Source organism: Saccopteryx leptura, chromosome 5 (assembly GCF_036850995.1).
Source record: "Saccopteryx leptura isolate mSacLep1 chromosome 5, mSacLep1_pri_phased_curated, whole genome shotgun sequence".
Classification (NCBI taxonomy): domain Eukaryota; kingdom Metazoa; phylum Chordata; class Mammalia; order Chiroptera; family Emballonuridae; genus Saccopteryx; species Saccopteryx leptura.
This window is the reverse complement of record NC_089507.1, coordinates 31724742-31751859: the sequence shown is the minus strand read 5'-3', so window position 1 is coordinate 31751859 and position 27118 is coordinate 31724742. Positions and strand designations below refer to the sequence as shown.

Here is a 27118-nt window from a genome sequence, read left to right as displayed (position 1 = left end):
CTTCCCAACAAAAGACCTATGAGTGAACTTGGAAGAGGAACTTGCAGCTCAGTCGACTCTTCTGAGACCGCCATCCTAGGCACAAACTAGGGAAAGTTCCTGAGCCAGGCAACTCAGATAATATGTGTTGTTTTAAGAGGTTATATTGTGAGATAATTTGTTATGTGGTAATCAGTAACTAATGCAATCTTCTGTTGGAATGACCGTTTTAGATGTGCCTTATATTTTTCAATGTACCCTACACATCACTTTTTATTTTTCTTCTCTTCATCTGGTTAATTTTTTCAGGCTTGTATTTCTGTGTACTCTTCAACTCTGTCTACTTTACCCATCCCTTATGTCTTTCTTTATTTCAAAAAGTATGTATTTTTATCCATTTATTAATATTTATTTTATTTCAGAATTAGCTTTGCTTTTTTAAAATATTATCTGTTTTTAAATTTTCAATTATATATATTGTATATCATATATATATATATTCAACTGGTATTCATTGTTCTGTATTTGATTCTATAATGTATAGCCTAAATTGGCACTGTGTCTAGTAATTATTCCTGTTGTCTCTCAAACATGGTGGTTTATTTCTTTGTTTACTGGCAATCTTTTTTGTCTCATTTTTATTTTCTCACATAGCCACAGGAATTTTAAAGACCTGAGTTGGGGATTGTTTAAACTCTAGAAAAGATTTATATTTGCCTGTGATGGAATTTAAGGTTAATGCCAATCTGGAACCACTTTAGCTTTCTTTTGAAAATCATAGACTTATTGTAAAAAACCTCAGACTTAATTCCAACACTTAGCAGATGGATCGATCTGTTGCAGTGCTGATGCTTCCATTGTGCTGTGAGATCCCATCACATAGTTTATATTTAGGTGTGTGTGAGGATGTGTGATCCTTAGCTTGCTCTTACTTCTTCGGAATTCACAGACATATGAAAAGAAATGGTTTACTAAAGATCTAGCTGCCCTGGCCGGTTAGCTCAGTGGCAGAGCATCAGCCTGGCATGCGGGAGTCCTGGGTTCGATTCCCGGCCAGGGCACACAGAAGAAGCGCCCATCTGCTTCATCACCCCTCCCCCTCTCCTTCCTCTCTGTCTCTCTCTTCCCTTCCTACAGCCAAGGCTCCATTGGAGCAAAGTTTGCCTGGGTGCTGAGGATGGCTCTGTGGCCTCTGCCTCAGGCGCTAGAATGGCTCTGATTGCGGCAGAGAGCATCACCCCCTGGTGGGCATGCCGGGTGGATCCCGGTCGGGCGCATGTGGGAGTCTGTCTGACTGCCTCCTTGTTTCCAACTTCAGAAAAGTAAAAAAAAAAAATCTAGCTGTTTTATAGTCAGAGGTGCTTCACAGTGCATAGCTCATCAAATTGCTGAAAGCAGGCATCTTTGTGTTCTTAATTAATTCATATTATTTTATCACATGATATTGCTTATTTAATTTACATAACAACTCCCCATAGCTGAACACTTGGAGGTGTTTTTGTACTGCATAATAATCCTCTTCAAGGATGCCTTTTGTTTGATCAGTCTGAGAGGATCATAGAGAACCTGACACAGGTGTGTGAAAGACTATGAGAAAATGAGGTCATGAAATTAACTGCAAAGAATGAAGTATACCAATTTTGGGGATTTGCTGAGAGCTGATTCAGTTTATAGGATAAGAAATTTTACTACATTAATATCCTCTAGATCACATACACTTTTAAAAAAAGTAATTTTCCTAAAAAAAAAATAACCTGCACAGGAGTTTATTTCTACTACTAAGGTAAAAGGGCCAAGAAAAGGTTATATTAAGAAAACCACTTTTACTTACATTACTGCTGACAAGGCCAAAACCAGCAAAACAAACATGCTAGGTTTCAGCTGGCTAAATGATTAACTTAGCAAAAGTCGAAGCTGCTGACACCCTAATAAGAAAAGATTTATTTTCAAAAGCTCTGTTGTTGCATCTGCAGAAGATTATGTAACTCTGTGCTATATATTTTTTCTTTAAAAAAAATTGGTTAACTCTGAAATATTTCCAGAAGAGAAGATTGGAAGCTCTTAAAAGGACTGAGGGCTATGCTTGGAAAATACGTAAGGCAATATTTTCTATCTTCCTTTCACCTGCTTTTATGTAAGCTATCTGCTAAAATGAGATGATATTTATTTCAAAAACTATCTAAGGGCATGTTTTTCCTTTCGAATTGGTTTTGACCCATGTACATGTGTAAAATGTGGCCTAAACAAATAGTCCATATTTTAGAGCCTATTCCTGATTGCTCTAACTTATTCATGTGATGGAACCCTTTTATCATTTTTATACTCTTACAATCTTTGAATTTCAAAGTAGTATCATGAAACAGGTCATAAAGTTATTGATACCATCTTAAAATTTAGATATTTGCTTGTCATCTTTATGATTTTAACAGTGTATCCTAGGACGAGCTGCCTCTAGACTTAAAGTTCAATAGATAAAAAGGTTGATCCATACTTGTAAAAATGTGTGCCATATTCTTGCTTTAAAGAAGAATAGTGTGTTCTTGAGACTTATATTCCTTGACTGTTATCACCCAGAACAGTTGTTCTTCCATAGTTGTCATCTGAATACATGGCTTAGAAACGTAGTAATTTTTTTTTTCCTTTGTAGCATTTATAGTACGTTCAAAATACTTTATTATTTTAACGTAAACTAAGAAAGTTAGTTGAAGAATCTTAAGCAATTAACAATTTTTATACCGTAAATTATGTGACTATATTTGAAATATTAAAAATATGTTTTTCTTAATCTGGAATTTAAAGGGGACTACAGGCATGCCACATTAAGAATAAAGCATTTGTTTACAATGTTCCTATGACATACTTATTTTGAAATATTGAAAGCTTATTGATTTCTTTTAAAGAAGATCCTTTGTCATTAACTAAAATTTTCAATTAAACTATAGTGTGTTGAAGTAAATTTTAAAATGAAAGAAAATTAAATTACAGACCATTATAGAAACTTAATACATACTGGCTTAAGAGATTTTATTAGTACTATTTAAAAATAGATTTTTTTTCTCAGAATTAAAAGTACTTTCCAAGATAAAATAATTTTGATATTTTAAATAATGACCTCATTTTAGAATGTTCTAACCAACAATTACTTCAGTTAATTATCAGTATATGAAAAAGTAAGTTTTTATTTTTTCTCAGTATGAAATAGATAAAACAACAGAAGTCATTGTGATGAAATATCAACAGAAGTAGTAGTGCTTCTTCATTATGCCTCTTGGATAGTCTCCCAATATCTCTTCAAGTAAATTTCTCTAGTCCTTCAGGTTTGAAATGTTGCTTTGTAACTCTATCATAGGCCTTAATTAGAATGTCTCACTTTTTTGTGTGTATTAACTAAGAATCATAAAGAGCAATTTTTGATGTGATTCTACTGTTGACATCAGGTTCTATTTGGTAGACTTTTTTTTTTCCACTTGGATCATTTTATTCAATTACATTAGAACAAAAATTGTGAGAATTTATCATAAAAACCATGGTATATTGCAGTTTTTAAAAAATAATGACTTAAACCAGTGGTAGTCAACCTGGTCCCTACTGCCCACTAGTGGGCGTTCCAGCTTTCATGGTGGGCGGTAGCGGAGCAACCAAAGTATAAATAAAAAGATAGATTAAACTATAGTAAGTTGTTTATAAAGATTTATTCTGCCAAACAGTGAAAATCCAACATAAAGTACTTGGTAAGTAATTATTATTATATACTTTAATTTGCTGTAACTCTGCTTTATAAGTTTTATAAAGTAAAGTTACTTCCCTACTTTATAAATCACCATTACTGTGAAACTGGTGGGCGGTTAGAAAATTTTACTACTAACAGAGATACAAAAGTGGGCGGTGGTATAAAAAGGTTGACTACTCCTGACTTAAACCCTAATAAACATTTTTTAAAAAAACAAGCACTTTTATATAAACACACAGAGTCTATCAGCATTATAAAGTGTCATTGTTCAATTATTAAATACAATGAAAGGAGACATTGGGTTTTTGTTCCCAACTGCTCTATTTTCTACTAAGGTCCATGAATTAATAGGAAGCAGTATAGCTATTGAGACACTAAAATATTATGTTAGATGCAATTAATTTAACTTTAGTGGGGAAAAAGTTCATATTCACCCTACAAAAATTTTTCCTATGACATTCTTCAATTAAGTATTACTTTGTAATTAAAATTGCTTAAGCTTCAAAAAAAATCTATTGTATCTATCAGATATCATCTTATAAACAACTCTACTCTTCACTTTCTAATCTTAATAACACTGCAGATTCTAATATGTTTTTTTAACCTTTCAAGATTGATAATCCTTATTTTATCCTCATAATGTGTCATTCCTGATTCTAAATTACTTTGATTACTGAAGTTATTCTTATCCATAGTTTCTCAAACTCCTAAAATCAATATTTAAATTATGTAAAGAGTTTCATTTGGGCCCTGGCCAGTTGGCTCAGCGGTAGAGCGTCGGCCTGGCATGCGGGGGACCCGGGTTCGATTCCGGCCAGGGCACATAGGAGAAGTGCCCATTTGCTTCTCCACCCCCACCCCCCCACCCCGCCTCCTTCCTGTCTCTCTCTTCCCCTCCCGCAGCCAAGGCTCCATTGGAGCAAAGATGGCCCGGGCGCTGGGGATGGCTCCTTGGCCTCTGCCCCAGTTGCTAGAGTGGCTCTGGTTGCGGCAGAGCGATGCCCCGGAGGGGCAGAGCCTCGCCCCTGGTGGACGTGCCGGGTGGATCCTGGTCGGGCGCATGTGGGAGTCTGTCTGACTGTCTCTCCCCGTTTCCAGCTTCAGAAAAATACAAAAAAAAAAAAAAAAAAAAAAAAAGAGTTTCATTTGTTAATATGCAGTGTGATGTATAAGAATCACATGATGATTACTTTTTTCCCTTGAAATACACATTTATTTTACCGACCCAAATTATTTTCCTCACAGAAGCACACAGCACACAGTTTCAGGAAGGGGTCTAAAAATTCTTCTGCATGTATTTATTTGATTATTAATGATGCAGATTTCATCATCCTCTAGGTATATTTTGGACTATTTTCTTTTAAATATTAACTTTTACTTTCACACATTAAAACCCTACTGTGCCTTGACTATGAATAACAATTCACTTCCAGTTTTTGATGAAGGCTTGATCTTAATGGCACGCAAACTGAGTCAAACTCTCCTGATCCAATGCTCTTGCCAATTTCTTAGGTAATTATTGTGGTATGTGAAGAGGGAAAATAAAAACTATAAAGATGATTAATAAAGAATTCATTGGAGGATAGAGATTTGAAATACTTTTTTAAGAACAGCTTACACATAGAACATTTAGGGCATCTTCTCTATGGTACTTTGACTTTAGAAGATGCAATCTCTCTATTACCAGAAGTCTGACTGGGTATATTAGTCAGCTAGCAAAGCCATAAAAAATACCACCACCAGGGGTATGGAGGGGAGGGCTCAAACAACAGAAATGTATTTTCTCACAGGCCTAGAGGTTAGAAGTTTAAGGCCAAAGTGATGAAAGGCTTGGTTTCTCTCAAGGCCTTTCTCTGTGCCATGCAGGTGGCCACTTTCTTGCTGTGTCTTCATACAGCCTATTTTTCTGTGTGGCAGCCTTTCGGGTATCTCTTATCTTAAAAGAACACCAGTCTTACTGAATTAGGGCCTTATCCTTATGTCCTCAGTTAACTTCAGTTACTTCCTTAAATAGAGACGTTATCTCCAAAACTAGTCACATTGGTTGTTAGGATTTCAACATGTAAAGTTGAGAGAAACACAACTCTGTAACACTAGGCTTTATCGTTTTGTTTTGTTTTTAATTTATTTACTGACTTTAGAGTGAGAAGACAGGAGAGAGTTGGAAAGACAGAAACATCAATCAGTTCCTGTATGTGCCCTGACCGGAAATTGAATCTACAACCTTGCAGTATTGGGATAATGCTCTAACCAACCAAGCTGGGCAGCCAGGGATACCTTCTTTTTATAAACAAGAAATATAAAAGAATCACAAAGCCACAGCTATGGAAAACTTTTGGCACCAACAACAGCATTGAGACTGCCTCATACTCCCAAATTATATCACTATGTATCCAACAAACATTTCTGTTAAATTCCTTCTGAGTATGTTTCCTTTTTTTTAATAAATCTGAAATTAATTTTAAAAGGAAGACATACTTGCTGTTATTCTTCTGGAACAGTTTTTTTTTCTTTGCAATTTAATACTTCAGAGCAAGAAGTAGAAGGAGAGATATCTATACATTCACCAGGGTATACATTATATCAATACAATTGTTTTATTAAGTTCCCTGGAGTAACAGATACCAAAAAATAGAAAAATACAAAAGAAATATATTCATAAATTCAAAGGTTGTTGCTTCTCCTCAAACACCTCATATTTGTGTCCTTCTGTCATGTGCTTAAGAGTCACGTTGTATTTATGGAACAAAGACTAACCTTAAAATTTAATTTGGTTGATATTGGTATATCTAAAAAGAAAAGGTCCAGAATCTTTCATTTATAATACATGTTATTAATTATTTAATTAATAAGTTGTTAATTATGTAAGTAATAATTTTAAATTATTATTAATATCTGGCTTTGGTATAGTGAGACTTAGGTCTTTTGGTTTTTAGGAATAGGCAAAACAGCTGGGTTGTAACAGATCTTTTGAACACACTTTTTTCAGGGCACCCTGCTTCCTATAGTATTTCAGATTTTATACATAATATAATTTTGTCCCAAAGCCTAACAGAAAAATGGAAATCTATGCATAAGTGTCAATCCAGATTTACTGTAGACTGTCAGGAACAGGCAGCATTTTGGCATGTGGTGACTTATACTGGTTTCAGATTTTGTTATTAAATAAATTTTTTTGGAAGAAATAAGTTCTTTTCTTTGATATAAATGAATTCTTCCAATCATCATTGTTTTAGAGTAGCCAAAACCCCTTCCAGCTTGCCAACTAAATTATTACCATCCCCTCCCTCTATGTATATACATTAGACTCTTACCAATATACCTAAAGCCAGAAGCTGGAGAGAAAACAAAGTGAACAAATTTTCACCATGACAAAGAAGTTTTCTGGGTCAGCAAAATATAAGGGACATGTCTGAGCTATGTGAATTCGAAATGAATGAAGAGTTCTCTTCACAATGAAGGAGAATAAGAGATGTGGAATTTGAAATGATTTTCTGGAAACAAATTCAAGTTCCTAACATATAAACTTTTAATTAAAAAAAAAGTCTTCTTAATAAAAGTGTTCTCTGTTATATTATAAATAATCAAGTCATTAATACCTTCCTTATAGTAGCAAATAATATAATTAAATAGGTATAGAATAAAAAGTATCCTGTTGCCTGACCTGTGCTGGCGCAGTGGGATAAAGCATTGACCTGGAAGTGCTGAGGTCGCCGGTTCGAAACCCTGGGCTTGCCTGGTCAAGGCACATATGGGAGTTGGTGCTTCCAGCTCCTCCCCCCTGTCTCTCTCTCCTCTCTCTCTCTCTCTGTCTCTGTCTCTCTCTCCTCTCTAAAATGAATAAATAAAAATTAAAAAGTATTCTGTTCAAAATATACTATTTTAAACATTACAACGAGAGAAAGTTCAAACCCCTTTCAGAAATACTCTAGTAAGAAAGATTTAGAGCTGATGATAAGAACAAGTAGGAAAAATATAAAACAGGGCTCTGTAATATTCTTTTAAAAGAAATGAATTATATTTTTCCTTGGAGAATGAGGATGGTCTTTCTGTTGAGTCACTGGAAGAAAACAAAGCAAGAAGCTATGCACCCTTGGGAAAAATGAGATAGAAATAAAACATCCACATGGCATCTCAAAAGCTAAAAGGATTTCTGTTTTACTAGGTCTGGATTCTTAACAGGTATTAAAACTAGGAATAGCTTAGTTAGTGCCACGGGAGGGAAGGAAATGTCTAGGAGGAATTTGCAGGCTCGTTTTGAAAAGACAAGCAACTTATTCTCAGTTGTCCTAGGGTTTTCCAAGGATTAGAGACTTTTTTGAGATAAAGAGAAACAGAAGGAAGTTAAGACAAATGAATTTGCAGTCAGTATGAACAAAAGCACAGAGTTTCTGGTGTTAAATTGACTTTAGATCATGTATATTATGACATATTTGTATCTTTATTTTTTTCATGGATAAAATTAATCCACATTTCTCCACATTTTGTTTGTTAATTGTCTAAATTCTCCATTCCAATTTTTAATTACTTAAGTGTTTGATTGCAACCAAAAATGCCTGAGAGAAAAAAGTCTGTTTTTATCATTTACCTGCTCAAGAATATTTAATATTTTAGTTTTATTTACAGTATGAAGTCATCTTTCATAACACGACATTCCAATCTTTCTATCATATATCCTTAATCTAGTTCTTAAAATATTATCTCCTGGGGTCTAACCTGTGGTGGGGCAGCGGATAAATTGTCGACCTGAAATGCTGACATCATCAGTTCGAAATCCCAGGCTTGCCAGCTCAAGGTACAGAGGAGAAGCAACTACTATGAGTTGATACATTTTCTTCTTTCCTCCCCCAGCTTTTCTCTCTCATGTGCCTTTATTTAAAATCAATCAATAAATAATTTTTTCAAATATATTATCTCCTGGAATTATAATCTTAGTCCCAAAATATAATTGGCTAAATTGTGACCATGACAAATTCATACATTGAAGTTTTAACCCCTTACTTCAGAATGTGACTGTATTGGAGATAAGACCTTTAAAGAAGTAATTAAGTTCAAAATGAATCATTAGAGGAATGACCATATGACTGGAGTCCTTAGAGGAAGAGGAAATTAGGACACAACCAACACAGACAGAAGAAAGATCATGTGAGGACACAGGGAGAATTCAGCCATTTATTGTGTGAAAATAAATTTCTTTTCCTTAAGCCACCCAGTCTGTGGAATTTTTTTTGTGTGTGTGGGAACCCTACTTAAAGTTGAGTGAAATTTTTCCAAAAGATAATCTGTCACTTACTGATTGAACATTTACTAAATGCCAAATATACACAGTTGGGTAAAAGTATGTTTATAGTTGTGAGTATGTGAAACAGTTTGTTCTTGTATTATTATTTATGGGTTATTGTGTTATTTTCTATACGAACAGCTGTAAACCTGGTTTTGCCCCACCCTGTATGTGTTATTTCATTTACAGTACAAATAAAACTGAAAATGGATTAGTATTATCTTCATTTTTAAGATAATATTACTTTGCCCCAAATTGCATTATTTGTTAATACTGGTTGCAAAATTTGAATTTTCCCTCAAACATTATAATATTTTATTTCTCCAATATAAAATCATTACATACCTTCCGCATGGCTGCTTAATTGATCTTTTCCAGAACCCTGGCTTTTAGACTCCTGCTACTGAATTTTGTTCACTATACCAAATTTTCTCAATCTGATATGAGATTATGTAATGTCAAAATTACAATAACTTTAACAGCAAGTTCAGTATGGTGGAAAGAGAATAGACCTGGATAGAAATCTTGAATTCACAAATCAATAGCTACATGATGCGAACTCGCCTGCCTTCTGTGGGCCTTCTACCTGCATCTGAGGAAGAGAGTTAAGGCTGTAAGGGCTCTTCCGGGGTCAGATGTATGTAGTCTGTGCACCATTCCTGGTTTACAACAGATTTTCCCATCACTCTGAGCATAAATAACCTGTAACATAAAGTCTGTGGTCCTATCACAAGGTTTTTCATTTTTGTTTGAACCTGTATAACTAAAAATTTAAGATTTTTTAAATAAAATCTTATCTTGCTAAGTCCTGATAATTAAGTATTCATTATTTGCATTGTAATATCAACTAGAGCAAAGCCAATGATTCTTTATATCAGTATTCTCAGCTCAGAATTGTTGTCTCATGAGGTGTGCCTCCACAGATAATCAGTTGTGAAATTATTGAGAGAAAGAGTTGTCACTAACTTGAGTTGGCAGACAACATAAGGCCAAGTAAAACATTATGAAGAAAAATTCTACCCTTCATTATTACTCTATTTGTTGATTCACTCGCTCAATAAGTAACTAATGAATAACCGATGTGTGCAAACACTGGTGTGATACAGAATTTACAAAGATAAATCAAGAAGGACTGAGTTCATAAAAAATGCATAAATACAGGATAAAAATGAAATTTTTTATACTCAACTTGAACAGAAAAATCCCAAGAGTCCCACTTAGGTTAAAGAGATTATTTTTAACTAACTTGATTAGGGTGGACAACACAGAAGGCAAATAATTTCCACAAGGTTGTAAAAGATAACTATTTAGTCCTTAAGGGAACAGGGGCATTGGAGAAACAAAATGTGTTTTTAATGGAGGTGAGAAAGCACGGAGCAGTACTCAGCAGTTCCATAGAGCTATAAAGTAACTATCCTCATGAAAACTAGTTGAAAATTAGCTTGAAAATCATAACTATCTTGAATGTTAAATTATGGAGTTTTGATTTTTCTGAATGAAATAGAGATTACTTATATATTATATATTATTGAGCAAGGTCCCATTGCTCAATCAAAGGTGTGACATTTCTTTAAGGTATTCTCATTCTCCAATCTGCTCCAGCAATGAGTAAGACTAGCCTCTTAGTTACAAATCATTATATCATTGATCCTGCATCCAATTTTGGTAAAAATAAACCCTTTAAAATCCCTCCAGATCTCTCTGGCCGGTTGGCTCAGCGGTAGAGCGTCGGCCTGGCATGCGGGGGACCTGGGTTCGATTCCCGGCCAGGGCACACGGGAGAAGCGTCCATTTGCTTCTCCACCCCCTCCCCTCCTTCCTCTCTTTCTCTCTCTTCCCCTCCCACAGTGAGGCTCCATTGGAGCAAAGATGGCCCGGGCGCTGGGGATGGTTCCTTGGCCTCTGCCCCAGGCGCTAGAGTGGCTCTGGTCGCGGCAGAGCGACGCCCGGGAGGGGCAGAGCATCGCCCCCTGGTGGGCAGAGTGTCGCCCCTGGTGGGCGTGCCAGGTGGATCCCGGTTGGGCGCATGCGGGAGTCTGTCTGACTGTCTCTCCTCGTTTCCAGCTTCAGAAAATAAAATCCCTCCAGATCAAGAGCTGTAATATTTTACATCTAGATAGTTTTTAGGAGTTCCATAAGCTAAGCATAACTCTGAAAAATATATCACACACACACTTACACATTTTTCTTTGATTTTCTTTCTGTCATGTTGAAAATGTGTATTTGTCTATAGAAAAACTGTTACATTAATGCTTTTACATCTTTATTGTAAATGGCATCATACACTACTATGATTAGAGTCTTTACACCGTATTTCATTTAGAATAGCTTCTAGTTCATATAAATTATGAAAACATATCTTTTTGCCATTGTTTATATTGGGAATAACTTAAGTTTAAACTATCAAATTAAAAATTTAGTAAAAATAAAATTACTTTTGATTTTAATTTTATTGAAAAACCCGATTGATTATAAAACTACAGTATTAGAGAGTGGTAAACTTTTTTTGCCAATAATAACCTAAAGCCATTAAGACTGAAAAATCTGCTCAGATGTATCTAACCTGAAAATGTGTCACACAGTGTTGGTTTTTCTCATAAGAAGATGGCTTGGTTGAAGGAGCCAGAAAATTAAGGCTATCCTGAATAGAACCCTTCCCAAGAAGCATCATCCTACAAGACAGCACATTCTATTTCTTATTATGAAATCGAACTGCTCACAACTGAAGAGACCTTAATACAACCATGTTTCCTGGCAATGAAAGCTGTTGCTTAGGATGAAAGGGAAGCAGTACTTGTGACAAATGATATCACTCACTCAAGAAACATGTATTTGTTTCCTAATATATTATAGGTTATGAAAAATTAGTGTTGCTGTCTTTTCTCATCACCATGCAGCTACAAGAAACTGATGACATGTCTCTGTGCAACCAACTTCTAGATTTTATCTTATGTGCACCTGAATGACATTAATTCTTTTTTTTTTTTGTGAGCTCTTTTTTGAATTCACAAAATTCCTTTAATTTCTCCTGCTTTAAAATCATTAACTGAAAGTAATTGTTTGATCCTCCGTTCAGAAATAAGACATCTACAATGTTTGGTAACACTGTTCTTCCATTTGGGTTAAGAAAAATATGTATATAAGTAGTGATTTAAAAAAAATAACAGTTAACTTTCATGAAGCTGTGATTCCCACTCATTTAAATTCTTTGGGCAAGGATTGAAAGAGAAATGAGGTTGTATTCTTGTGAAAATATTTTCATCTCTCAGTAATAATTCTTGAAATGTTTAAATAATCTTCAGACAGATGCTTGACTATTTTTTGAGTGGTCAGGAAAGCTAAATAATTCAACAGAAAATTTCATTCAAGACTTCCTTCATCTATTGCAAAATTTTGAAACACATTGAGTTTATTTTTGACTATTTCATCTCAGTATTCCTAAACAGAATATATTAAAATTTCTGATTATAATTTCTGATTTACATTTATCCTACAGTTCTGCCAAAAATTATTTATTTTGAAATAGTTTATACATTTGTATGATAAATAGAACTCCTTAATCTATTGTTCTTTTTATAAGATCTTTTTCTCTGACCTTATTTTTATCACCTTAAATTCTATTTTATTAATTATTAATATTGTTACCTCCTTCTTTATCATGATTACATATGCCCAGTATTTTTTTTAACATTTTTATTTTTAATATGCAGTATGTTTTTTTTTTGGTTTGGGGTTTTTTTTTGTGTTTTTTTTAATAGATTTTTCTGAAGTGAGAAGCAGAGAGGCAGAGAGACAGACTCCCACATGCGCCCAGACCAGGATTCACCCAGCATGCCCACTAGGGGGCAATGCTCTGCCCATCTGGGCTGTTGCTCCCTTATAATTGGAGCCATTCTAGCACCCAAGGCGGAGGTCATAGAGCCATCCTCAGCATGTGGGCCAATTTTGCTTCAATGGAGCTTTGGCTGTGGGAAGGGAAGAGAGAGATAGAGAGAAAGGGAGGAGGAAGGGTAAAGAAGCAGATAGGCGCTTCTCCTGTGTGCCTTGACTGGCAATTGAACCCAGGACTTCCACATGCAGGGCCAACGCTCTACCACTGAGCAAACTGGCCAGGACTAATTTGCAGTATGTTTTTAAGAAAGAATCTTCAAAAGATTATTGGGTCTAATCTATCTTTCGTTTTTCTTTCCTCTTTCTTTTTTCTTCCTTTGTTTCTTTCTTCCTTTGTTTCTTCCTTCCTTCCTTCTTTCCTTCCTTCCTTCCTTCCTTCCTTCCTTCCTTCCTTCCTTCCTTCCTTCCTTCCTTTTCTTTCTTTCTTTCTTTCTCTTTCTTTCTTTCTTTCTTTCTTTCTTTCTTTCTTTCTTTCTTTCTATCTTCTTTTTAATCTAAGAGTCCCAAAATCTGAATTCTGCACTCAGGTCTTCATTATATATATATATATATATATATATATATATATGAAATATATTTTTTTTTCTGTTTATTTCATAAATATATATACATTTAAGTCAATCTAAAGGTATTTTTAATTGATAAATTAAGGCAATCACTACATATTTGAAAGTACTCTTCAGTTAGAACTCTTATGGATTATTTTATTTCATATTTTACATTGATAACACTTTCAATTATTTTCTCCATTGCTGAGTTGATCAAGTTGTTTTCTGGTTGTTTCAAAGTTACCCATATGTCTTACATTTTTCAGAAATTGTTATTGTTCTTTATTCGTTTCTTTCTGCTCTTCATTTATTTTCTATTCATCTCTTTCAACCTTGTTAAATTTTTTTCAGATAATAGCTAAAATCTACCATCAAACGCATCTAGTGAACTTTCAAAATTGGTGACACATTTCTATTATGCCTTCCTTGGATTCCTTAAGCATGGTTTCCCAGCCCTAGGCTGATGTAGTGAGAAAGGGAGCCAGAATTCTCTGCTGCCCTTGCCCAGAGAACAGTACCCAGGTTAGTTTCCAGCTCCAGGTTAGGAGCAGGAGGAGAGGCTGTGGGGGAGTGATTCACAGCTCCAATGCCACTGACTCTTCATTCTTACCAAGATTTAATAAGTTTTCTTGAATTAATGTTGTGTTTCTATTTCCTGTGTTCTATTATCCTTTATGTTCGTATCATATTTCCGTTTCTTCCCTTAAGACAATTTCCAAGAACTTTCAATAATTTATTTTTATAATTTTCACCAGCTAAGTTGTTCTTTTGTTAGGAAAATGATCCACCAAACTTATTACTTCCTCTTCTGATCTCACCCCAACACATCTTTTTGAATGAAAATTTAAATTTGCATAGCATATTCAGCAGGCAGGACAGTGCTGAGAGATACATGAGTGCTACACGGCGGAGGACATTGAACTCATATTGGGGATTGAAACTTGATCCCATGGATAAAAAAAAGCTATCCAAAAACTTTAAATAAAATAATGTTATAACCAGCTAAATATTATGCTGGAGTAATACAATTAAACACATAATCTTCTGCCAACCACTAACCTCTATAATAATGTAGAATACTAAAAATAAAACAAAACAAACAAACAAACAAAAAAACAGTTTTACTATTAAATAAGCATTAAACAGAATGTGGTACACATCACAGGTAATCTGTTAAAGAGATTATAAAGACATTGAAAAAAAACCAAACCTCATCCTATTCTATAGCCAAAAAGATATAACCCACTCCACGCATGCTCTCAAGATAAGCAATAACTAGTCTCCAAGTGAGAGGACTTGGCAGCATCATTGATGACACATAGTGACTCTAAATTTCTCTGGTAATTGGGGTGATCATCTAGGTTATCTTTATTAGCTTTATCTAAAAAAAAAGATAAATTTCTCATATCTTTGTGTTAGGAGGTTTTCAACTTGAACCAGGCACCAGCTGAAGTTAGGCTCCTGTCTCCTCACAGAAACAGGGAAGTGGCGAACAGTGGTCGACTGCATGAGGTTTGTATTTTAAAGGTGATAGATAACTCTAGGACCCTGAGAAAGATATTTATGTTTTTTAAGTCGCCAAAAAGTTTTATTTAGCTTTTAGAAAAATGTACATATATCCCAAAGATTCAGAGAAGTAACGTAAGTTTTCTAAATAAAATGTTCTAAGCAAAAAGGGAAAGAAAATGGTCTCTCTGTATTTACACAAGGAAAAGCATTGTTTTTTTCATTTTTGTATGTCTGTTTACCCTTATAATTATAAGATCTTTTAGGTCAGAATGTGGAGGTTTGTGACATTTGCTTATTATTCATTGATTTGGAAAAAGATAATTATACAAATTTTTCTGCTAAAAAAATGATGCTGCACTTATTATATAATAGCTTCTTTTATTTGCCCCATTGTTGACCTAATCTTACCCAAGGCTTAACACAACACACTGGCAGAATTGAATATGTGAAGCATATCCATTTTCTTCTACATTTATGAGAGCAATGGTCATTATCTTCCACAAAATGTGCTTTATGTTCATATCGTGACTCAAAGGTAAAATACTTCTCATAGATTATTTTAGACAGACATTTTCACGATTTATTTTTATTATTCTGTATTAAAATAGACTATTTATACCAGATTTTTATAGCAAATTTATAGTTTAAGCCATATACCTTTTAAAATAATTCTCAAATCTGTCTGCTATATCGAGTACAAAATAACTTGTTTTTGGTAGAATATTATAGCACATACAGTGTTTGCCTAGCCATTACCTAATTCCTAAAACAATGTTGTGAATAGGCAGGACAAATAGAATACACATATTGTACTGATAAGGACTTTAGTACTCAGAAAGCTTGAGCAAATTTCCCCAAGTAAAAGGAAATAGCTGAAATTAAAGCTCAGCACTTCTGATGCTCATGCCTAAAACTTTCCACTACATCATACTAGTAAGATTTCCTTCCATTTTTATATTACAATTTGTGTAGAAAGCTAAGATAATAGAGCCTAACATTAAATTGGAGCTTCCAGTCTATCGCCTCAATTTATTTAACAAAGAGAAGAAGCCCATTAGAAAAACTACAATGGAGAGGAAAATTCCACTGTCAGAAAACTCATTGCAATGAGCTATTATCCTTATCCAGAGAAGATTCTCCTGAAAGTTGGGGACCAAGAATGCTGATGACCTGATGATGGAGATATGATATAGACCATCAAGATGATAATGTGATACAATTCTCTTAATTGGCACACCTTGGTGGAAACAAAAAAAAATGCTAATTAAGCAAGCATTTTGATTAACAGAGGCCCTTAGAGAGACCTACTGCTGCAAAATATGCACTTTTTATTAAGGTATTGTTGGTGAAAATAACAGCGGATATGGTAACTTTCAAAATATAAAAGCTTAGATTGTCCAAGCATACGTAACAAATATTTTAAAGAAATTATCTAATAAGTAACTGATGTAAATTATTTTTAAGAGTATGCCTCAATAACTTTCTGATAAACAACTTATTTATAAATATAAATTCATGAGTGAAAACATATTCTGCAACTTAATCTTGACTGGTGTGTGCAGCTGACACAAGCAAAACAATTCAAAGGCCAATCAAAGGTGAATTCACATCTGGATGATAGATTAATGTAACCAGACCCTGGAAACCTTACATTCAACCTTACTGAAACACCATATTGCCACCCTTCTAACAGATTAATTGCTAAAGAACGTGCAACCTTTTTCTAATGGATTTTCACTCTTTTATCTATCCTATTTTGGTGGGGGATTTTTGCTGCTGCCAAAGTAACTGGATTCAGGATCCTGCTCTCTATCCTGCTGTTAGAGCTTTTCAGACGCTGATTAAAATCTGATTGAAGACAACTCAAGCAGACAATTCTTACAGCAGTTGACTGTTTATCAGTCGTTTGCATATATCTTCTATGAAATACTACAGGAGTTATTGAAGGACAGATATTAAATTATTTCAGGGTTTAAACAAGGACTGCTTAGGGAAGAAATATATATATGTTTAGTAATATAATAGAATTCTGTGGATAACAATAATTGTTTTTATAAGCCAGTGGATGGTTTAAAAAAGTGATGAGATATACCAGTATACAGCAGAATCTGACTACACTTAGTTACCTGGTGGTTTGGTGTAAGTTATTAACCACTCTAAGTTTTAATTTTCTTATCTGTAAAATAAAGGATAATAATATAATCAATCTTAGGTGACAGGTGGGAATTAATGAGATACCCTATGTAAAGTAAGTAGTGGTGTTTAATAATGTTGATCATACTATTTAATTATATTAGTCAGTCCTTGCTCTTGATTTAAATATAGTCTTTTAATAATAATGTGAGCAATGGATATGATAAAAAGTATAAGGAGATTGCTTCCTTCTTCATCTTCTTTCACGTGTCAACTTTGTTTTCTGTCTTGTTACCTTAGTTAGAGCAATTGAGTCTGTAGACTCTCATAGTCTTCCAACACAATTTATAGTTAATGAACATTGATGCAAGATGGCAGCTGCCCTGTTTAACCAAGATTTTTGATTTAGCTCTCAAATGCTGCAAACAATATCCATAAAATTTTTTAAAAGAAATTTTTTTTTACTGAGATAAATTCATTTATAACATTGTATAAATTTTAGGTGTACAACACATTGATTTGTACACTTATATATCATGTTTATTGCTATAATGTTACCTAACACCTCTATTACACTATATATATATAATTATCATTTACTTTTTTTTAAGTTCTTTCTCATTATTTTTTAATTGAGGAATCATTGACATAAAGCATTATATTAATCTCAGGTGTACAACATAATAATTCAATATTTGTCTATATTGAGAATGATCACCACAAGTTAATATCCATCACCGTACAGAGTTATAAATTTTTTTGTGATGAGAAATTTTAAGTTATATTCTCTTAGAAACTTTCAAATATTGCAGTATTATTAATTATAGTCACCATGATGTACATTACATCCCCATATCTTATTTTATAACTAAAATTTTGTGCTTTTTGACAACGTCACCTATTTTGCCCAACCCCATCCCACAACATCACTCTGTTCTCTATGAGCCTGTTTGTTTTGTTTTTAGATTCCACATAAGTGAGATCATATGGTATCTGTCTTTCTTTTTTGAATTTATTTTTGAATTTATGGGGTTGATATGGTTTGCCAAACAATATAGTTTTCAAGTGTACAACTCAATAGAAGCCCATCTATGGCATTTGTTTTTCTCTGTCTTACATATTTCACACCATTCTGACTGGTGTGTGAGGTGTTCATTGTGGTTTTAATTTGCATTTCTCTAAAAATTAGGGATTTTGAACATTTTTTCATATGCCCATTGGCCATCCATATGTCCTCTTTGGAAAAGTGTTTATTCAGTTCTTTTGTCCAATTTTTGATTAAATTGTTTTCTTTCCTGGCATTGAGCTTTACAAGTTCTTTATAGATTTTGGTTATTAACCCCTTATCGGACGTGTTGGTGAATATGTTCTCCCATTGTATGCGTTGTCTTTTTATTTTGTTCATATTGTCTTTTGCTGTGCAAAAACTTTTTAGTTTGATATAGTCCCATTTGTTCATCCTGTCCTTTATTTCACTTGCCTGTGGAGTTAAATCTGCAAATATATTGCTGCAAGAGATGTCAGAGAGCTTACTGCCTATGTTTTCTTCCAAGATGATCATGGCTTCATGTCTTACATTCAAGTCTTTTATTCATTTTGAGTGTAGTTTTGTGAATGGTGTAAGTTGGTGGCCTAGTTTCATTTTTCTGCATGTATTTGTTCAATTTTCCCAGCACCATTTGTTAAAGAGACTGTATTTTCTCCATTGTATGCTCTTACCTCCTTTGACAAATACCAATAGGACATAAAGTTATGAGTTTATTTCTGGGTTCTCTGATTTGTTCCATTGAGCTGTATGCCTGTTCTTATGCTAGTATCAAACTGTTTTTAGTACAATGGGCTTGTAGTGTAACTTGGCATCTGGAAGTGTGATACCACCCATTTTATTCTTCTTTTTCAAGATTGCTGAGGCTATTCGGGTTCTTTTTTGGTTCCATATAAATTTTTGGAATATTTGTTCTCTATCTTTGAAGTATGACTTTGGTATTTTAATAGGAATTGCATCAAATTTATAGATTGCTTTGGGTAGTATAGACATTTTAATGATATTTATTCTTTTTATCCATGAGCATGGTATATGCTTCCACTTGTTTGTATCCTCCTTGATTTCTTTTATCAATGTTTTATAATTTTCCGAGGACAGGTCTTTAACATCCTTGGTTAAATTTACTCCTAGGTACATTATTTAATTGGTTGCAATAGTGAAGAGGATTGTTTCCTTAATTTCTCTTTCAGACAGTTCATTGTTGGTATATATAAATGCCATTGATTTCTGAATATTGATTTTATATCCTAGCACCTTGCTAAATTCATTTCTCAGTTCCAGTAATTTTTTGACTGAGACTTTAGGGTTTTCAATGTACAGTATCAAGTCATCAGCAAATAATGAAAGTTTTACTTTTTCTTTTCCAGTTTGGATGCCTTTTATTTTTTCTTCTTGTCTGATTGCTGTGGCTAGGACTTCCAGAACTATGCTGAATAAGAGTGGTGAAAGGGGGCATCCCTGCCTTGTTCCTGATCTTAAGGGGATTGCTTTTAATTTTTGCCCATTGAGTATGATGTTGGTTGTGGGTTTGTCATAGATGGCCTTTATCATGTTGAGGCATGTTCCCTATATTCCCACTTTGCTGAGAGTTTGAATCATAAATGGGTGCTGGATTTTATCAAATGCTTTTTCTGCATCTATTGATATTATCATGTAGTTTTTACCCTTCCTTTTGTTTGTGATGAATCACATTGATTGATTTGCAGATATTGTACCACCCTTGGGTCCCCAGTTTAAATTCCACTGGATCATGATGTATGATTTTTTTCATGTATTGCTGGGTCTGATTTTCTAATTTTTTGTTGAGAATTTTAGCATCTAAGTTCAGCAGGAATATTGGCCTATAGTTTTCTTTCTTTGTAGTGACTTTGCCTGGTTTTGGAATGAGGATTATGTTTGCCTCATAAAAGGAGTTTGGAAGTTTTCTCTCCTTTTGAATTTTTGAAATAACTTGAGAAGGATAGGAGTTAGTTCTTCTTTGAATATTTGGTAAAATTTTCCTGTGAAGCCATCAGTCCCAAACTTTTGTTCGTTGGGAGTTTTTTGATAACTGTTTCAATTTCATTTGTTGTAATTGGTCTAGATTTTCTGATTCTTCCAGATTGATTTTTGAATGATTATATGTTTCAAGGAATTTATCCATTTCATCTAGGTTGTCCAATTTTTTGACATACAGTACTTCACAGTACTTTTTTACGATCCTTTGAATTTCTGCTGTATTAGTTGTTACTTCTCCACACTCATTTCTAATTTTATTTATTTGAACCCTCTCTTTTTTTTTCTTGATGAGTCTGGTTAAAGGTTCAATTTTGTTTATCTTTTCAAAGAACCAGCTCTTGGTTTCATTGATCTTCTGTATTGGGTTTTTTGTTTGTTTGTTTGTTTTTTGCCTCTATGTCATTTATTTCTACTCTGAAATTTATTATGTCCTTCCTTCTACTTCCTCTGGGCTTTACTTGCTCTTCTTATTCTAGTTCTTTTAGGTGCAGAGTTAAGTTGTTAATTTGAGCTTTTTCTTGTTTCTTAAGGTATGTCTGTAGTGCTATGAACTTCCCTCTCAGAACTCCTTTTGCTGTGTCCCATAAATTTTGAGTTGTTGTATGTTCATTTTTCATTTGTTTCAAGGAAGTTTTTTATTTCTTTCTTGATCTTACTGTTAACCCATTCATTATTTAATAGCGTACTATTTAGTCTCCAGGTGTTTGAATGTTTTTCAGTTTTTCAATTATAGTTGATTTCTAGTTTCATGCCATTGTGATCACAGAAGATGCTTGATATGATTTCAATCTTCTTAAATTTATTAAGACTCGTTTGTGTCCTAACATGTGATCTATCCTAGAGAATGTACCATGAGCACTTGAAAAGAATGTATATTCTGCTGCTTTGGGTGAAAGATTCTGAAGATATCTATTAAATCCAGCTGATGTAGTGCAGTGGTCGGCAAACTCATTAGTCAACACAGCCAAATATCAACAGTACAACGATTGAAATTTTTTTTGAGAACCAAAATTTGAAACTTAAACTACACAGGTAGGTACTTTGTTATTAACTTAATTAGGGTACTCCTAAGCTGGCCTTTGCTAAACACTCAAGGGGCCAAGAGCAGCATGTGGCTTGCCAGCCGTGGTTTGCTGACCAAGGACTAGTGTGTCATTTAAGGTTACTGTTTCTTTGTTAATTTTCTGTCTGGAGGTCCTATCCATTGATGTTAATGTGGTATTAAAATCCTCTACTATTATAGTATTGCTATTGATCTCACCTTTTTCTTCTATCAAAATCTGTTTTATATATTTAGGTGCTCCTATATTAGACACATATATATTTATAATAGTTATATCTTCCTGTTGTAAAAATCCTTTTATCATTATGTAGTGACCTTCTTTATCTCTTACTATATAGCCTTTGTTTTAAAGTGTATTTTGTCAGATTTTAGTATTGTTACCCCAGCTTTTTTTTCCTTTCCGTTTGCGGGAAATATTTTTTTCCATTCCTTTACTCTCAGTCTTGGTGTATATTTTGTTCTGAGGTGGGCCTCTTGTAACCATATATGTACGAGTCCTGTTTTCTTATCCATGCAGCAACCCTATGTCTTTTGATTAGAGCATTTAACCCATTTCCATTTAAGGTTATTATTGATATGTAGCTGTTTATTGCCATTTTATTCTTTAAATCTATAATCTTCTTTTTCTTGATTTCTTTTTTCCTTTGCTCTTTACAGCAAGCCCCTTAACATTTCCTGCAGTATTGGTTTGGTAGTAATGAATTCCTTGAGTTTTTTTTGTTGTTGTTTTTCTTGTCTGGGAAGCTTTTTATTTCTCCTGCTATTTTAAACAATAATCTTGCTGGATAAAGAAGTCTTGGTTGTAGGCTCTTGTTTTGCATTTCTTTGAATATTTCTTGTTATTCTTTTCTGGCCTCAAGTGTTTCTGTTGAAAAGTTGGCTGGCATCATTATGGGGACTCCTCTATTCTTTTGCTGCTTTTAGTATTTTTTCTTTATCTCTTAAATTTGCTATTTTAATTATGATGTGTTTTGATGTAGACCTCACTGGGTTTCTCTTTACCAGAACTCTCTGTGCTACTTGAACTTGTGTGACTTTCTCCTTCATCAATTTGAGAAAGTTTTCAAGTATAATTTTTTCAAACAGGTTCTCTATCCCTTGTTCTTTTCTTCTTCAGGAACCCCTATGATGTGGATGTTATTTCTCTTCATATTGCCACAGAGTTCTCTTATAATTTCCTCAGACTTTTTGAGCCTCTTTTCTTTTTGCTGCTCTGTTTCTGTTTTTATTTATCTTGTCCTCTAATTTGCTAATTCAATCTTTTACTTCATGCAGCCTGCTGTTGATTCCTTCTAGTGTAGTCTTCATTTCTGATATTGTAGTTGTCATTTCTGATTGATTCTTTTTTATGGTTTCAATGTCCTTTTTGATGCTTGCAATTTCTTTATTTAGGTGCTCATTAAGTCCATCCACTGTAGCTCTGAGATCCTTAAGCATCCCAACAATCATTATTTTAAACCCTGCATCTGTTAATTTGGTTACTTCCATTTCATTCAGTTCTTTTTCTAGGGATTTCTCATGTTGATTCATATGGATTACATTTCTCTGTTTTCCCATTTTTTCTGTGTGTGGTTTGCAAACTTGTTGTGGTTGTGCAGCTGAGGTTGATATGTGGAATGTGGCCCCTCCTCCAAGGCTTTATCCCTCAGCCTCTGTCCGTTGCTTGGATTTTAATTCTCCTTAACAAGTTGAGCACATAAAAGTCTTAATTTCCTTGCTGTTTGTTTGCTGAGCCCAGCAGGGAGCTTCTGTGTTTAGGATGGGGGGGGGGGGGGTAGTGGGCATATCTTGCACTTTGCCCCAGCTGAAACTCTATCCAGGCCACAGTAATGCCGTGGGTGTGATTTCTAAGAACCAGAAGATGTAGTCTGCCCAGTTACTCTACAGGGAGTGGGGCACATTCTCCTATCAGAATGGGGAGGTGTAGCTCACATCTTCCTGGAAACCTGAGTCACTGCCCCTTCCCTTTACTTCCTCCTTTCCAAATGGCCTTTCATGCTGATTGGATCTGGAGAGCTTTTGGAGGGAGGGTCAATGGGCCTTATGCTAGGCTTGTTTGGGATGGAGGGAGTGACCCTCTCCCTTCCTGTGGATGCTTCAATCTTGGAGAATGACTTAGCACAGGTATTCTCCCCATCACCATTTGTGTCCCTGTGCCTCTATCTCCCCACTCTCCTCATGCAAGACCAGTCCTCTCGCCCTCCTTGCCCCTGGAGCCCCAGGCAAATGGCTGTGAGTGAGATTTTCTGCACTGGCCCTTTAAGGCTGCAACTTCTTCACAAGTCATTTTCCACAGACAGAAACCCTGCTCTTCTTCCCACTCAATTCTGCTTCTAGGCTGGGGCTTTGGTTCTGAGAATGAGGCCCCTCACCTTTCAGGGTCTCTCTCCCCACAATAAGAATCCCTCCGGACCCTCAGCCACCCCTCACTCCTGGGAGCGAGGAAACCCCTACCACATCCCCGCACTTCCTACCAGTCTCGGTGTGGTTTCTTCTGTGCTCTTTGGTTTTCAAGTCCTGTTATTTTAGTCCAAAGTTGGTTTTTTATGATGATTGTTCTTAAATTAATTTGTAATCCAGTTTGGTCCCAGAAGGTAGCAGTTTTTATGTCTGCCTACTTCGCTGCCATCTTGGAATCTTCTTTCATTTACTTTTGTGATGAGAACAATTAAGATCTAGTCTCTTAGAGGTTTTGAATTTTATAATACAGTATTATTGACTATAATTGCTATGCTGTGCACTAGATCTCCAGGACTTATATATCTACTAATTACAATTTTGTACCTTTAAATACCTTTAAATAACACTTCTTTAATACCCTGTCCCCAACCTTCAGTCTCTTGTAAACTCCAAACGTCAGTAACTACAATTACACTCTTTTCTTTTATAACTCCAACGTTTTGTTACTACATGCGAGTGAGATCATACAGTATTTGTCTTTTGCTGTCTGGCTTATTTCATTTAGCATAATGCCTTCAAGTCTACCCCATTGTCACAGTGGCAAGATTTCTTTCTTTTGCATGAATTAAATAATGTTCCACTTTGTGTGTATCTTCTTTATCCCTTCATTTGTTGATGAACACTTAGGTTGTTGCCATATGACTATTGTGAATAATTTTGCAATAAACATGGGAGTGCACATATCTTTTCAAGATCTTGTTTTCATATCCCTAGGACAAATATATATATTTAAAAGTAGAACTTCTGGATAATATGGTGGTTTATTTCTAATTTTTTGCTAAACCTCCATACTGTTTTTCATGGTTGTAAAAACAATTCACATTTTCACTAACAGTGTACAAGAGTTCCCTTTTGTCCACATCATGGAAATATTTTTATTCCCCAAGGATATTTTATAATAATCTCATGCTCAAGAAGAGTTTTATGGATATTTCTAGAAGAGAAATGATAAAGTATGAATTAAAATTAACCATAGACTCTTAACACTGAGAGGCACATCACAAATTCTTGGAGGTCACATATTCATTACAACATTACTTACACTAGCTCAGTTATGGAAACAGCCTAGGTGTCCATCAATTCAATAGACAAGTAAATAAAAAAAAACTGTGATACATATATACAATAGAGTATTACTTGACCATAAAAAAGAATGAAATCTTACCATTTGTGACAGCAGAAATGGACCTAGAGATTATTATGCTCAGTAAAATGAGTCAGTCAAAGAAAGATAAATATGATATCACTTATATGTGGAATCTAAAGAACAAAATAAACAAACAAACAAAATTGAAACAGACTGATAGATACAGAGGATGGACTGATAGTTGCCAGAGGAGAGGGAGGGTTGGGTGACTGGGTGAAAGAGGTAAAGAGATAAAGAAGTCAAATTGATAGTTACAAAATAGTCACAAGATGTAAAGTAAAGCATAGGGTATATAGTCAATAATATTGCAATAAGTATGTATGGTGCCAGTTGGTTACTAAAAATATTAAGAACACTATATAAAGTATATGATTGTCTAACCATTAAGCTATACACTTAACACCAATACAAAATAAGTTCAAAGTAAACTTAAAAAAAAAGAATTTCTAGAAGTCAGTGTTTCTAATTCAAATAACAATAGTGGGCATGCATATTATAGAATTGAGTACATCAGACAATAGGAGAGATGAAAGCTAAGGCAAATGAGAAAATCACAGTACTTTTAAGACAAACTTTTAACAGCTTTATCCAGTTGTCACCATCTGATCTACTGGACCCAGGATTGTCATAGATTCTTATTTTTTAAGATAAACGAAGTCCATATTTTTGTATAATTTCTCATATTTTCAATGATATCAACTCACATAAAACCTTCAAGAGTAAATCTTTGGTTAATAATAGGTTAGAGATAGCTAGTTTGTGAATTCTGAGTTATCAAGCTAGCCAATCTCCTCACAAATGAGAAAATTGATACAAAGAGAGGTTCCTGTATAATAAATTTTAATATGCATATCCAAAAAATGTATGTGTAGCAAAAAGTTTAACAGTTGTAAGAGAGCTAAATTTCTTTGGTCTATATTAAAATATAAACATGATATTCTTAAAGACTTCCTAGGTAAAAATCAACCTTACGTCAAACCCAATTTTGTTATCCTTCTTCATCCATCTTATTATATATTCTACTATGCTCTTTTTCAAACTATCTCTTTTCTTCACCTCACAACTCTGCATTTGAAAATATTAGTAGTTTTTTAAGGTCACACACAATGTACTTTTCTGAGGGCAGGGACTATGAATCATTTATTTATTGTTTTATCCTTTACACCTTTCACAGTGCCAGAAGCATTAAAGGAGTTCAATAAATATTTATAGAAAGAATGAGTATATGAATGACTCAAAAGAATAATAACTCCAGTCAGAGCTGGTGGTTCCATTTTCTTTAAACCTATAGAATTTTTATCTCTGTAATGACACTTCTCTTAAAATGCCTAGATGTACTCTCTTTTTGTGAACACAAGAAGGGATGTCTTGTTCAAACTGTTTTGCCAGCTTTAAAGAGAGCAAATCTCGGCCCTGGCCGGTTGGCTCAGTGGTAGAGCGTCGGCATGGCGTGCAGAAATCCTGGGTTCGATTCCCGGCCAGGGCACACAGGAGAAGCGCCCATCTGCTTCACCACCCCTCCCCCTCTCCTTCCTCTCTGTCTCTCTCTTCCCCTCCCGCAGCCGAGGCTCCACTGGAGCAAAGATGGCCCGGGCGCTGGGGATGGCTCCTTGGCCTCTGAGTGACGCCCCGGAGGGGCAGAGCATCGCCCCCTGGTGGGCGTGCCGGGTGGATCCCGGTCGGGCGCATGCGGGAGTCTGTCTGACTGTCTCTCCCCGTTTGCAGCTTCAGAAAAATACAAAAAATACAAAAAAAAAAAAAAAAAAGAGAGAGAGAGCAAATCTCTTTAAAATGCAGGGAAATTAGGGCCAGTTGACTTGTAAATTTGGGCCCCAAGATTGAATTGTGAGGCCAGCGTCAGAAAATAATCTCATCCCAAAATATGTATTGGCTTCTTTTTTAAAAAAATTGATTTAAATTTATTGTGTTTACATAAATTCAAGTGTTCCACCGAATACATGCCCCACCCCTGTGTTCCCCTCAACATCCTCCGTGCCCCCTTCCCTCCAGGATTTGCTTTTCTGCTGTCTATAATGCTGTATTATATTTGCTTCTTATTTATCCTCCTTACAAGATTTCAAGAACTTTTCAATTAGTTATTATGTTTTACACTGTCCTCTCACTCTCACAGTTAAGCCAAGGAGTCCCCACATAGCAATCCTTCCATAAAATGAAATGAACCCAATTTGATAAAAAAAAAAAAAAGATTTTGCTTTAACTTCACACTTTTCATTATCTTTTACTTTTTAGAGGCATTGTTAGTTTTTATCCAGGTCTTCAATGTGAGATATCCAAAAGAATTGAAAGGAAGAATACATCTTGCAAAATTTTAAA

General features: G+C 34.7%; 1 long non-coding RNA gene across 1 annotated transcript; it reads left to right on the top strand.

Moving 5' to 3' along the window:
• The first annotated feature begins 1945 nt into the window (after positions 1-1945).
• On the top strand, positions 1946-27118 carry LOC136407115 (uncharacterized). The gene is made up of 3 exons (XR_010751772.1): positions 1946-2073; positions 20956-21146; positions 27035-27118. It is a non-coding gene; the product is annotated as an uncharacterized lncRNA (long non-coding RNA).